The following is a 14,967-nucleotide window of genomic DNA, read 5'->3' as shown; positions in this document are numbered from 1 at the left end:
GTCTTTCACACATAACATCAAGGATTCATTTCATGTGAGACAGCTGGTGTTACTCTCATAGCACAAGTTGTAAATATTCTGCTTAATAAGTACAATTTGAATTGTGGGTGGTCACGATTGGCCTGCATGCACGTCTGCAGAGTTGAGATTATCGGACAAGATAATCATTTAAGACCGGCCTGAAACTGGGTCGCTTGTGTGATTATCGGGAGGCAAATTGGGTTCAAGATCAACCTGATGATCCTAAAGCGTGTGACAGGCAATAAAGATGTGTGTAAAGAGGTTCTTTGTTTGCAGTTTTAGTCATTTTACTCCGGAACACACTGTTTCATGGTCATTTCATTTCTTGAATATAATGTATTTTACTCACAAATGAATACATTTTTGATGTTGGTTAAAAAAATGCAATACTTTCTCTCTCGGTTCTCACATGTTTGAAGTTCCCATCACTGACATCTCTGTCTTAAGTGCACATGCATGTATGCGAGTGTGTGTGTGTGTGTTTAGTCCGTTTGGCGACAGACACCAATAACAGACATGTGGGTCACGGACGGGTGTGTTTTGGTTGTCGCGGGTCACCCGGACAGCTACATTGTGTCTGTTCAGTCATGCAGGAAAGCTGAAGCCTGTGCGGAGCAGACACTGGAAAGAGGTCATACATGTGTTTATATGTGGCACACAGTTCCACACAAACATGGGCACACACATACACTGAATACCTCAACTATGCACACAATGAACACTCTTAAAAGTGTTGTTAAAGTGGAATATTGGGCTGTCAGAGAGGAAAAGTGAAAAGTGATATGTTCAGCTTTCTCAAAAATGAAAATGTCAGAGCTGTTAATGAAAACAAATACCGTCACATTGCATCCATACAAATATACTGCCACATTACAGAGTATTTAGAGAGTAACACACACACACACATCACATGCATGCAAACAGACCAGCTGTATCAGTCAGCTACATTTGTTCGTCATTGTTCTTTCTGTGCTGAGTGTGAGAGCAACTTTCATGGCTAACGGTGGGCTCCAAATTAAAATTTGCATAAATCCTGTTACTTATGCAAAATGTCATTTGGAATAACAGACTAGTAAGTATGAAAAACTAGTATACGTTGGTTTATGCTATTGGTATAATACATGTCAGGTACTGTGGTTGAGAACTGTAGAGCTTCTTATGTCTGGAAAATGCTAAAATAAACTAACTAAAATTCACTGAAACAAAAACAGATTCATGTTGTTATTATTTTGACCAGTAATAATTGATTAAAAAAAAGCATCCATAAAATGAGAAACATCTTCAGATGTTATGTTTGTCTTATTTTAGGGATGTATGATCGATTATTAATGGTGTGTTGTAACTGACTTGAATGACTGTTAGTTGGTTGCTGCAGCCTGAGGCTTTAGTATAAAGATAGCTTGAGTGCCTGATGCCTGACGGATGTCTATTACAGAAACATTTTCAATACTGCTGACAACTTCTAGGAATTCAAACTTTCTTCTGCATGAGTTCACTTTCCTACTCACCTGTCTGGGTTTGCAGTAGACAGCCCATAAAAAGGTACCCTGTGGTTTTTGACCAGTAGTAACACTACGAAGGAATCTTTTCATGACTGGTTCTCCGTTTAGTTTGTATCACACACGTGCAGAGGCAACGCTGATTTCATGTTATTTTGTTAATCGTCAGTTGGTAGCAGTAATGTGCAAAGAAGTGCAGCAATACACCAACAGAGGAAAGGAGGAGGCAGACTGCTAGCAAGTAAACATGAATGTAAACAAGGCAGGATTAAAAATATTCAATAACAAACACATTGTGTGTTTAGGTTTGTTTTCAGTTTATATTTGTATCATTTTAATTTCTTTAATTTCATAATCTTTCTGAAAATCCTTATTCCTCAAGACTAAATAGGTTGTGAATTGGTTCGATTACAAAAACAACAAGCATCTTTGGCGGCATTTAGCATTGAGGTTGCAGATTGCAACAAACTGAAACTTCTCCCATGTGCCAAGCGTGTAGGAAAACTACGGTGGCCGACGCAAAAATGGGAATGGCCCTACCTAGAGCCAGTGTTTGGTTTGTCCGTTCTGGGCTACTGTAGAACGTTGGCGATCGGCTCCGTGAAGAGGACCCGCTCCGTATGAAGATATAAACGGCTCATTCTAAGGTAACGAAACCACAAAGATTCTTATTTTCAGGTGATTATACACTAATGAAAATCGTGAATAATCACAAATTAATCACACGTTTTTTATCCATTCAAAATGTACCTTAAAGAGAAATTTGTCAAGTATTTAATACTCTTATCAACATGGGAGTGGGCAAATATGTTTGCTTTATGTAAATGTATGTATATACAGTATTTATTATTGGAAATCAATTAACAACACAAAACAATCACAAATGTCCAGAAACCAGTATCTTCACTCTAGCTTTAAAAGCAAATGTGTTAAAGAAGTTAGTGGTGTTAAAACAAATTTGCACTAATATGTTATTATCAAGTTAACTTTGACAGCCCTAGAAAACATACTTATAAATATTATATTTCATTTCTGCCAATATATCTCCCTAAATGCTTCAAACTGTCCCTTTAAAGTTTGGTCAAATTTAGGCAAGTAACAATGTATTTGATTTAAAATGTATATTGTATTGTATATTTGTATTATTTGATGTGGAAGATTAACTACTTTGTGAAAGCTAATGAGGATCCAACTAAGAAATAACGAATAAAAAGAGAGACTTGTGCACAGATCCACTCACTCGCTCATTCTAATATCAGACAAACAGCACATACAGCGTCTGATAGCCGAGTTGTAATCCAGGATTAGTCAGATTAAGATCTATACCTCTGCCTATGTGTGTTAAACGATTAAATCCAGACAGGCCTATTTACCGAGAAGAAAAGATGATCAAATCAACAGGCTCGTCCTGGAGTGACAGCTGTAAGAGATAGAGTGTGGAGAAGAGCAAATTATTTGTTCACGCGTTAAAAGTCTTTTGTTATTTGACGCAAAACCGGTGTTTGCTCTTCTCGTGAGAGGGGGGAGGAGGAGGAGGAGTGGAGACAGAAACGTAATGGAAATAAAGAAAACGACGGTAGAGAAGAGGGAAGAGTATTCTGTGTGGAGACTGATAGAACCTGGATGAATGACAAAGAGTTGTAATTAATAAACTCAAAGGATAATCAGGAGCCAGCATGCACACGTACTTGGACACTTTGCTCGCTCCGTCTCTCCCTGTCACACACACACACACACACACACACACACTGAGGCGGAGTATATCGCTCCACGCAGCTGAGGACCGGAGGCTGCCGCAGCGTGATGGAGGAGCTGAGAACAAATATAAAGTGAGGGAGCGCCTAATGAAGATTTTAAATGAGGAAATTCCTGTGAAAATATGATAACCCTCCCTCCTCACCCACTGTGTCCCTCCCCTCTCCCTCCCTTGCTCTAATGCCAATACTTCTTCATCCCCTGCTCTCCCTCCTCTTCGCTCTCTGTGTGTCCTGCACACCATAAACACTGCGTTATTTTAATTAGGATTTGTACACTCCAACACTTTAATTTTCTCTTCCTTATTTCCCCCAGAAATCTCTGTTTTATTAGTTATCACACCATTCCAGGCCAAACTCATAATTACACTCAGTCCCAGGGGGAAATGTGTGCAAATGAGCATGCGTTGGGGTTTATCTAAACTTGTGGGGACTTATGAGGAACAGCACACAATCTTTGCTGATCCTCATGGAGGAAAAAAAGCTGATTTAAGAGATAAAGACATATGACTTGAGGTTAATTTTACAAGGTAAAATTTAAGATTGTGGGAAGGGAAATGAATGAATTTGAGGCAATGCAATGTGTGTGTGTGTGTGTGTGTGTGTGTGTGTGTGTGTGTGTGTGTGTGTGTGTGTGTGTGTAAGAGGAGGATTTTCCTCTTTATAAATTCATTGTTTGGCTAAATCTCAGAGCGAAGGGTTATGTTATTTACCTGTGGTAATTGGTTTTCCCAAATGGCAGTTTCCCTCATTACACACACAGACAAAACGCACACAGACACACACGTCGATGCACATACACACATACACGCGCTCAAAGTAATGAAGGGTAAGAAAACGAAGATGCCATTTCAGATAGAGGAGGCGCAAAGTCAACACACTTACCAAACACATTTACAGAAACACACACTCACATAGACAAAGTGTGTGAGTGTGTGTGGGTGTGTAGCGAGCAGTGTTTTAGTGACACAGTGATGATCTCGGGGTAGAAGAGCATAGTGAGAACTAATCAAACACACAGGCTCACCCACAGTGTCACAAATACACCCATTAGGCAAAAAACATCCTGATCTCTTTGCTTTGTGCTCAACATGATCTCAACGGAATAACTGATGGAAAAATGGAAGAAATGTGTTTTTTGTGAGTCAGAGGAACCAGCTGTTCCATCTCTCACTCTCTGAGGTGAAAATAAAATATGTCATTTGTCCATCTCACCTTCCGTTTCTCCCTCATGTGCCTTTTCCACATCTTTATCTCCTTTTTACTCACCTCTCTGTGATCCGCGTTCTCCTCTCCTTGCGTCTCCACACCTCGCTCCATGTTAGCTCATGCTGCAGCGACCTGAAGGTTACAAAAATAATCTTCTCAATTTTCGGTTTTAGCCAAGAAATTCTGAGAGACATAGGCCGGGGCTGTACGTTAACTTGTTTTCCACATAGCACTGGTGCTACGGGGGTTGAACGTTTTGTAGCACTATTCAAATTCTGTGTTGGGGTGGCGGGGTGGCAAAAATACAGTTTAAAAAGTGAGAAAAAATGTGGAGGCTGCACTGCTGAGAGTTCAATTGTGTGTAAATTTACCAAAGTTTGTCACGTCAGCCATGGTTTTTGTTTAAGGTTGGCGTCACGCACTTTGGGGTCGGAAGTTGGAAATTTCAACTGGGAAAATTGTGACCTCGTACACCTGAGAGTGTTGACGTGAAATGTCCAAAATCTCATTTCATTGCGCCCTACAGAGTTAAGGACTGAGAATCTATTATATGAGGAGTGATTTATGACACAACTAGTATACTAGTATAATGTTAACAGGTCCTAACAGGTGCCGAAACACTACAACATATTGGGGAGATGACAATCAAGCAGAGGCAGAGGTCTCATCAGTCAAAACAACAGACACCTACCTTTTAAATAGGATTCTTTTGAGTATACTGATCTTCAGCATATCTTTAAGCAACACAGAGGCATAATGAAGTTATCCAGGAGATAGTCTCACTGATAAAATAAGAGAAAAAATCCCTTAAAAATCCCATAATGTAAGATTGAAATGTGGATGGCGTAGAATCAACAATGATTCAATCAAATATGGACATAACTCAGTTTAGCCTACTTGTTTTTCATTTCACAAATTTGTAATTAATGTAATTCTACTGTAGTTGATTGAAAATCTTACCTTTAAGACCAGTTTAAAATCAAAAAGCCCTACACACTCACGCAGATGTTCCCACTTTTTCTGGCTGATGAGACCTCTGGGAAATATTTGATGTCACCAAACTACATGTACTAACAAGACTTTTTTCACGGCGCATGTTTGACTACTCACAACAGGAATTCCCTTTCAATGTGTAGCACTGTTCTGCTGTACCAGGCTTTGTTAACAGCACCCTAAATGTGTTTACTATATACTCAATAGTAATGTTGTCTTCCTATGTACTTTTGGGGGTATTATTGAGTTGGGGATTACTTACAGGAAAAATAAAGAGCGAGTGTGTGCATGGCCTCAATTTTGTTTAGATGGATATCGGATATCAGTATGTAGTGTCCGTCGTCTGACTATCGATTGATAGCACGCCGCTGATACGCCAAAATGAACAAAATGGGTAAATTCTTTTTATTTATTACTTAAAGGCTACATGCCTCTGTTTTCTGTGATGTTCAAATGTTTTTAATAAAAAACTGAATTTATTAAAAGTTGAATTACATGGGATTTATTGTTGTTGTTTTTGTTTTTTTACCGTGGTATCGAATTGGTATCGAGAATCGTGGAAATTCACTGGTATTGGTATCGACTACTAGATTTCTGTAACCGTGACATCCCTACTCCTAACTGATCAGTACCGAAATATTGATAAGCTCCTGAGCAAACTGGGCCGCTATCGGTATTTGATCATTTTAATTCATTTTAACATGGCTGGTATGGTACGAAGCTACCAGCACCAGGCGATTACATTTGACGTTTCATAACTGCGTGTTTGCTCTCCAGTTATAACTGACAAGGCAAAACGTTCAAAAGTGTGGGCTCACATGCATCTAAATGCAAAATATGTAAAAAGGTAAAAGGTTGTGTATAAAAGGAGTAACCAGCAACCTGGATTTCATTACTCATAGAGAACTAGTAGATATTAATGAATAGTCTGAGCAAACATAATAATGTATGACTTCAAAAATGAGTTCATGTCAGCATGAGGAAAATTCATGTCATTATTAAAAACAAATAATGTTGCAACTTAATGTACAATATATACATTATAATATTTTAATGATTTCATCTCAGACTTGAAAAGGTCACAGACGATGACTTCAGGAAGGCTGAAGAGATCATCATTCTGTTCACATCCAGCCGGTGCGTGTCAAGCGACCGACCTGCTGCATGTGGCCAGATTCTGCCTCTCCTTCAAAGGCTGGAGGAGCACTTCAGGATTCAAGAGGAAGATTCACAGCTTGTGGACACCATTAAAGAAAATGTCTGGGGTGACCTATCTAAACGTTATCAGGTGCAAAACAAACAAAACAAACAAACAAAATACACTTCCTAGTCCCAATTCATATAAAGAAGTGACCCTTACTGTGAGGTTATTGTTTAATTATTGTCTTGTGTACAGGACGATGTTATGATGGCATTTCTCCAGGAGGCCACTATGAGCCTAGACTCAAAGGAAATGTGAAAAATCATGAAGTCTGGCTACGACCAGCAGTGAGTAAAGTAATAGTCATTAAAATGTGAGTTATATTAAATGGTGTATTTTCATTTTGAATGTAATAATGTACATAGCAACAATAATAAGGTACTCTCCCTCTCAGCTGTCAGAGAAGGCTGGTGAGGTGATGAGGCTCAGGATGGGGAAGAGGATGAAGAGGAAGATGTATTAGACATACTTTTATGATACCTTTGCTATGTGTTCTAACTAGGGTTGCACAGTTATGGCCAAAATGATAATCAGGATTATCTTGATATTGAGATCGCAATTATTTATCATGATTATTCATTGATTTTAGGGACAGAATATTTGTAATGCACTTTCACATTTAATAAACAGAGCACTGCTTTACTCCCATATTGTGCTACATGCCTGCTAATGTACAAATCTTTGCATCAAAATGAGACTTAAAATAATGTTCTTCTTCACCTGAATTCAGTAACAGAGAGCTCGACTCCTGTCGCTCCTCCAGGGGGCAGAGTCAGATCATGGCTGCGCTCTTCCTGCCTTTGTCGAGTGGTGATCTCAACGTTTCAAAAACGAAGGAACTTGTGATTGACTTTAGGAAAAACAAAGTTAATCCCACTCCTTGTATAATTCATGGCGAAGATGTTGAAATCGTGGACACTTATAAGTACCTGGGCACAGTGTTTGACTCTCATCGCAAGTTTGATGTAAACACTGAGTCAATTGTTAAGCGAAGTCAATAGAGAATCCATTTACTGCGGAAAATCAACTCCTTTGGTGTGTGTAGATCTATCCTGCGTACTGTCTACTTGTCCTATATTGAGAGCCTGTCAACTTTTTCATTAATTTGCTGGTTTAACGGTTTGTCTATGAAGGACAGGAATTGTCTAAATTGCCTGAAAGCCTGCTCCAAAATCATCGGAGCCCAGCAGAGCGACTTAAACTCTCTCTGGGAGAAACGTGTTCTCCAGAAGGCCAAAAATATTTTCAATCACGACCACATCCTGTCCAGTGAGTTTACACTAATGCCTTCAGGACGGCGCTACCTGCCGCCTCCCAGAAAGACAAACCGCTACTCCAAGTTGTTCATTCCTTCCGCCATTAAACTGCTGAACGCAGAGTAACTATCTTGAATGAACGAAAAAAAATGTTTTATTTACTTTGAATGTAAAGTTATCTTGCACTAACCATATAATGGTTGTCCGTGTTTGCAATTAGGTACATTCGTGGAATGTAATTTGTAATGTGCAATACTCTTGGCACGTTATTCTATTTATCCCTTTATTCTTTTATCTCGTCTTGTTTTTATTCTTGTATTTATTGTTTTTATTTCAAATATTTTCATTCCTGTACTTTTATTGATCTTGCACCTCCCCATATGCCACTTACTGTGTTTCCTCTGTCATAGATGATTGTGCAGTATGAATGTGTATATGTCTCAGTGGACTGCAGAAACTGAATTGCTCTTCGGGGATAAATAAAGCTATCTGTATCTGTATCTGCATCTAGAATATATTACTCTTCTACTCTGGACCGCAGCGGCAACATTCAGGAAAGTTTTTAACAGGCTTTTGCTCTAGGGTGGACGAGCAGCGGCATGAGGCTCCCCAATAATGAAGCCAAACATCTTGATCGCCCCCTGGTGGCTGGCTGTTGAACGCTTAATTTAATATGCAGCAAAGTTTTCTATGAGCAAAGCATTTTAAACATCAATATCGCAGTCGATCATGTTCATTTAATTGTTCGAAGCCAAAATTGTGATCGCGATTAATATTAGATTAATTGCGCGAGCCCTAGGTCAAACTACAAAGAAATAAGCCTGGATATACAATAATATGGTACATTTTATATTTTATCTTCCCGTTTCCAAGGAACCAGGAGTCTCTGCATTTGAAAAACTCTTCGCAAAAGAACACCGAGAGCTGAGGAGGAGCCTCAAGATGCTTTCACACCTGAAGTTCGGTTCATTTGGTCCGGACCAAGGGAAAAAAAATATATATTGTTGCATTTTAGTTCTCGTCCGTTTTCTGTTCACACTGACTTTTTACGAACAGACCAGAGGATTAAACATGAATCCCACACATCCCGGGTGATTTATATGTGTAAGAAGTTACAAACAGTCCCTTTAAATAGGTACTAGCTTCACATTACCACCTTTAAATGTCAAATGTCTTAAAACAATTCACATTTGTCAAATACCTTACTTATACTCAAGTGACACAAATATTCCAACAGCTGAATATATAAGGGTAAAGCTACTGTAACCCTGCATACAATGCACTTTAATCATATACCCATTCACTTATCTAAATAAATAAATATTAAGTACACTAAATAATCTGAGGGACCACATTTAATTAGCTAGTAAACAAAACCAAAAAGGAGGCAATTCAAATAATACAAGTTATAAATTGGACCAGAGATATAAAGGCTACTAACCAGTCAACAGAACTGAGAAACTTACCCACCAACAGTTCAATTTAAGATAGCGGCAACTGCAGCTCATAGTATCCACAACTATTATAACTCTTTTCCAAACTAGTTAAATTGTTAACCCTCATAGCTGTCATCTTCCTCGCACTGAAGGACGTCGGAGCGAGTAGCGCCCCGCCCCCAGAGCGCCCTCAGCCAATCAGTGACTAAAGAACTTGACATTCCATCTTGACTGACCAATCAGGAGTAATTACAAGAGAATGTAAACAAACAGCATGTCAGTATGCATGACCGTAGAGCCTGACTAAAATTAGCATGTTACTTCACACCATACAACTAAATCCACATTACATCTGGAACAATATAGAGACATATTATATAAACACACATATTTATTTACTTGGAAAACTGGTTTGTTCATGGACTGTATCTGGTTAACCAACATCTCAGTTATAGTGGTACCTTAATGTCTTACTTAAAGGTCCCATATCGTGCTCATTTTCAGGTTCATACTTGTATTTTGTGTTTCTACTAGAACATGTTTACATGCTGTAATGTTAAAAATATATATATATTTTCCTCATACTGTCAGCCTGAATATGCCTGTATTTATCCTCTGTCTGAAATGCTCCGTTTTAGCGCATTTTGACAGAATTGCAACGGAATTGCGTTGCTAGGCAACAGTTTGGGTCCATGTTTACTTCCTGTCAGCTGATGTTATTTACATACACTGCAACAGGAAATAAACTGGGACACATTTAGAATGTTTACGTTTAAAATTGTGTAATGGTCTAAATATTGTATATTTGTGACATCACAAATGGACAGAAATCCTGACAGCTTGTTTCAAACGCACAATTTCTGAATACGGGCTGTATGTATTTCTCCGTATGTTGAGCGTTCTGATAGTTTAACATTATTTATACAGCACTTAAACCTCCTTTATAATATAAAAGACATGAAAATCTCACTTTTTACAATATGGGACCTTTAAGTATGGTTTCCCTACACCACCAAGAGAATATGCTTTACTTTTTGATGCAATCCCTTCTGGTGTTGTTATGCTTTTTATTAAACTCAGTATCTGAATTGACTTTACTACCACTGGAACTTGTTGTTACTGGTGCTGGCTGGATCTGTTTCTCCTCTAAAAAGAACAATAATAATTGTGATATACAGTATGTGCTTTATTTTAAAAAGAAATGGTCTCTGTTCCAAATGCTGTTTCCAACTAGAAAAACCTTACATCAGACTTGGACTGGAAGAAAATATGGTGCCTACCTTCTAAATATCTGATTACGGAAGTGACTTTTAAGATGATTCATCACTTCTATCCCTCCAAGGTATTTTCTACACAGGACGTTGTTGTGGACTGCTCATTTTGTCAACTGGTTTCAAAAGATTTATGTCACCTATTTTGGTCTTGTCCCCACTCTTGTATTTTTGTCAACACATTTGCACTTTTGTTTCCCAATATATTGATTCAGAATTTTCCCTCTCGTATGAAAAGGTATTATTTGGCTTCTTTTCTTACCTTTCTACCAAAGCAAATCAATATTGTATTATTATTTTGATCTTGCAAAATCTCATATTCATAAATAAAAAATTTCCAATCATAAACATCTTTGAAAATTCACTCGAACAATGCATGGCTTCAATCTTATATTCTAAAAATAGAAAAGCTATCAAAACCATAAATATATGTGCCCTGTATAACATTTGTATGAATTGATTTATGTTTTCTGGCAGTGCTCTAATGGCCCGGCATTATCTGTTTTTGTATTTGTTCTATGTTCACTTTGCTATTTGTCAATAAAAGGTTTATAAAAGAAAATACAAATAAATCCACCGTTCATACAAACTATTTAATCTGCACTCAGTGCCATCAGTAAATTACAATACACCCATTGTAAACACTTGCATCCCTTCATTACAGCTCAAATAACTATAAGCATGGTAAATAAAGAAAATATCCTTTGGATATTACTGAAATAGCCCAAGGCGGTTACAAGACATTTTGACTTGTCACAGCAGGTAAAGCAAACAAATTTTATTATTGATGGCTGTATCCAGGCACCAAGTACCCCAGTAAGCAAAACCAGTATGCACACTACCAGAGGCTCACCTAAAAGGATTTTAGCTGTTTTGATTTTCATCAATTACTGGAGCTACAGCTGCGCTTTTCCTGCTATGACATGCCAAAATGTTTGCTGTGAAAAATGTCTATTCCAGGCTTTGGAATGAAGTGCAGACAACATTATTGGTACTGGTTACACCTGTGTTTGACCAGTTTTAAAGGACCAGTGTGTAACAATTAGGGGAATCTATTGGCAGAAATAGAATATGATATTAATAAATATGTTTTCTTTAGTGTATAATCACCTGATAATAAGAATCGTGTTTTCGTTACCTTAGAATGAGCCGTTTATATCTACATAGGGAGTGGGTCCCCTCTCCATGGAGTCCGCCATGTTGCACCACCATGTTTCTACAGTAGCACAGAACGGACAAACCAAACACTGTTAACTTGTCCTGCTTGGGCCGGAGTCGATAACGTTATTCGTTCCTGTCGCCGCCACTCTCTCTCTCTTGTTTCACCACTCATTTCCCATGTACACACACATACACACTCTACGCACTGGCTCTGCTCCAACTGGCTCTAGAGAGGGCCATTTGCGTTTTTGCGTCGGCCACCGACACACGTGACAGGCTTCAGTTGGTTGCAATCTCTTCACCTCACGGCTAGATACCGCCAGACCCTTGGAGCTTTAAATGTCTGAAGTGAAATAGGTCTATATATAGGCCGCAGTCTGCGTCAAACAAATTGATTGTTTGGTCGTCTAACTTTCTGAAACCCCCTTTTCATTTGTGGAATCAGGGGGCATCAGTTTTTGAAACTTTTTGAAGCAGACAATAGCCACTGTACGCAGTGATCGGTAGGTGTTCACACAACTTTTTTCTGTCGCTTTGTGTCTGTACAATTGATTGTAACACCATGAATGTCTTCGGAAAAAGAGAGGGCCTGACTGAAAAGTGTGTGCCGGTATCCCCATCTGTACATCACATGCAGACTATAAAACACATTATTCACCATCCAGTATGGCCATTCAGAACAGGTATAAACTCTTTGTATGACCTAGTTTATTTGGCCGCATACTGAGGACTTCAGAATGACGAAAGTGGACATTTTCATACCTTAACAGGTGCAACTATACTAACAAGAGAGGGATGGAGATTTCAAACATGTCTAAAGTCCTGAAAAGGACAAATTCAGTGAAAAACACCTGTGTGAGTGTACCATGCGGTGTTTTTAGGGGCTTTTTAGTATCTAGCTCTATGGGAGGCTTTGCTTTCACTTTTTGTCCCCTATCTCACACTGCTGTGTGCCATCTTAAGCAGTGAGGAAAATTAGGTTTTTCTGCTTTCCTAAGCTCCTTTTTCGAGTTCCAGCCTGTTAATCAATCCACTCCATCCAGTCTTTTCTTTCACTGACTCCCTAATAGAGGAAGAACTATCTTCTCTCACCAGTCAGATCTGCAAAGTGACTTTCTAATTCCATTAAATGCAATTTCCTAACAAACACTTGACATCACCATCTCCCCACCGAATCACATTTTCTTTGTTCTCCTCTTTCATTGACTTTCTTTAGCAAATCCCCTGTGTTTTTTTCTCTGAGCACTTTACCCTTTACACGACTGCAGTAGAGCCGCAAAGAAAATGTCATGGTAACAGTGCAAGGCTCTGACCTTGCATTCCTGATTTTAACTTGCTTATTATTTCAGTCATACAAGAACTGAAGCTCAGTCTACTGTTCCATCCAGGCCAATTCACTCTGAATAAGAGTGGCAGCTAAATGCTTCAAGTGTAAAATGGGAAGTGCTGGCCCGCAGACAGGGAAAAACTGGTGCGTGGCGAGGTGTTGAAATGCAGCGTTCACATGTATTAATGCGAGGAGCCAGCCAGAGCCTTGGATCCACTGTGGGCAATCAATGGACCCACACCTGGAAAAGTATTCATCATTTACTTTGGATGTTTGGCTCATTACATATTATATCAACTAACACACATCATCAGTGCAGTGATCAACAAAGGGCGTGAATGAGTGAGATTTTACCGTCTAAAATGAAGCCATGTATCTGCAATTTTTATTTGCAGATTCATCAATTAATAATTAAATTAAGAAAAATGACCGTCGCGTCTTCAGATTGCTTGATTTGTCCAACCAACAGTCCAAAACTCAAAGACGTTCAGTTTACAGCTAAATAAAACAGAGAAATGCAGGAAATCCTCACATTTGCAAAGCTTGAACTAATGAATGTTTAGATTTAGAAAAATTGTCAGAATTAATTCATTTTCTGTCGACTGACTAACCAATTAATGGAGTAATCATTTCAGCACTGAATCAAACCTCTACCCTCAGTCAGACATCATTTCATTACACATTACGTTTTTTTCCTAATGGGTATGGGAGACAGGATTAACTCAGTTTTATTACAATTTCGATCTTATTTTTGTAAGTTTGCTCGCTATTTTTATCAGATATGATCAAACTTGACACTCCAAACTAATCGCTGACATCTGGGAACATAGTAACATTGCACAATCAAGTCTTCCAAATTAAATGACCAAATAAGTTCTATGTCATCCCCTTTAAAAGTGAGCATTTTCTGATATGATGCTCCTAATAGCGAAACAACATCGTTTCTCGTTGCCTTCCAAAACTGATATGCTACTTTTATGCCTTTATTGATAGTGATAGAGATAGAGATATTATTGAAAGGGGGAGAGAGAGAGAGAGGGGATGACATGCAGCAAAGGGCCACAGGTTGGATTTGAAACCCAGGCCGCTGTGATAAGGATTCAGCCTTCGTGCATGGGGCGCCTGCTCTACCAGGTGACTTACAGCAGCGCCCCACTACCCGTACTTTCAATGTTATCTTAAGGCACAAAAACTACTTGGTTAAGGTGAGGAAATGATTGTGGTAATGGTTAAAAGACTTAAAGGTCACCTATTATGCAAAATGCACTTTTCCATGTCTTTTAAACATTAATATCTGTCCCCAGTGTGTCTACAGGCCACCATAGTATCATAAAAGACCATCCTCTCTCTTTTTCTCCTCCTCCGTTTGTCCGGAAATGGGTGCAGAAAAAAAAATCGCTTTTTTCCTTGTATTCTGACGTCATTAGAGAATGCAAGCCACGTGAGGGTTTCCTGGTCGAACCAGAGCAGAACCTTCAGTAGCTGACCCCGCCCCACAGCGCGTCACTGTCTCTCCTCCTCAACCTAACTTGAGCAAAGTAGCTCCTACAGTTAGTCTGCAAGAACCAGCAGAACAGGCTTCATGTACTCCCATCATCTAAATATAACATGTTCATTCACAAAGGCTTTATGTAATTACACTGTTTAAACAGATGATATTTATATATTATATATATTTGATGTCATGCATGTAGAAGAGTACAGGTAGTAAATAGTGACTTGTAAGCAACACAACACATTTCTGTTTCACAGTCAAACTTTATTTGAGTTGACAGATGACAATATTAATTATTCACAGCATTTGTAATCATCCCACCTGCAGTTATGTTAACATGGTAC

This window comes from Sebastes fasciatus, chromosome 3 (assembly GCF_043250625.1).
Source record: "Sebastes fasciatus isolate fSebFas1 chromosome 3, fSebFas1.pri, whole genome shotgun sequence".
Lineage (NCBI taxonomy): Eukaryota > Metazoa > Chordata > Actinopteri > Perciformes > Sebastidae > Sebastes > Sebastes fasciatus.
Note: the sequence above shows the minus strand (reverse complement) of the source record.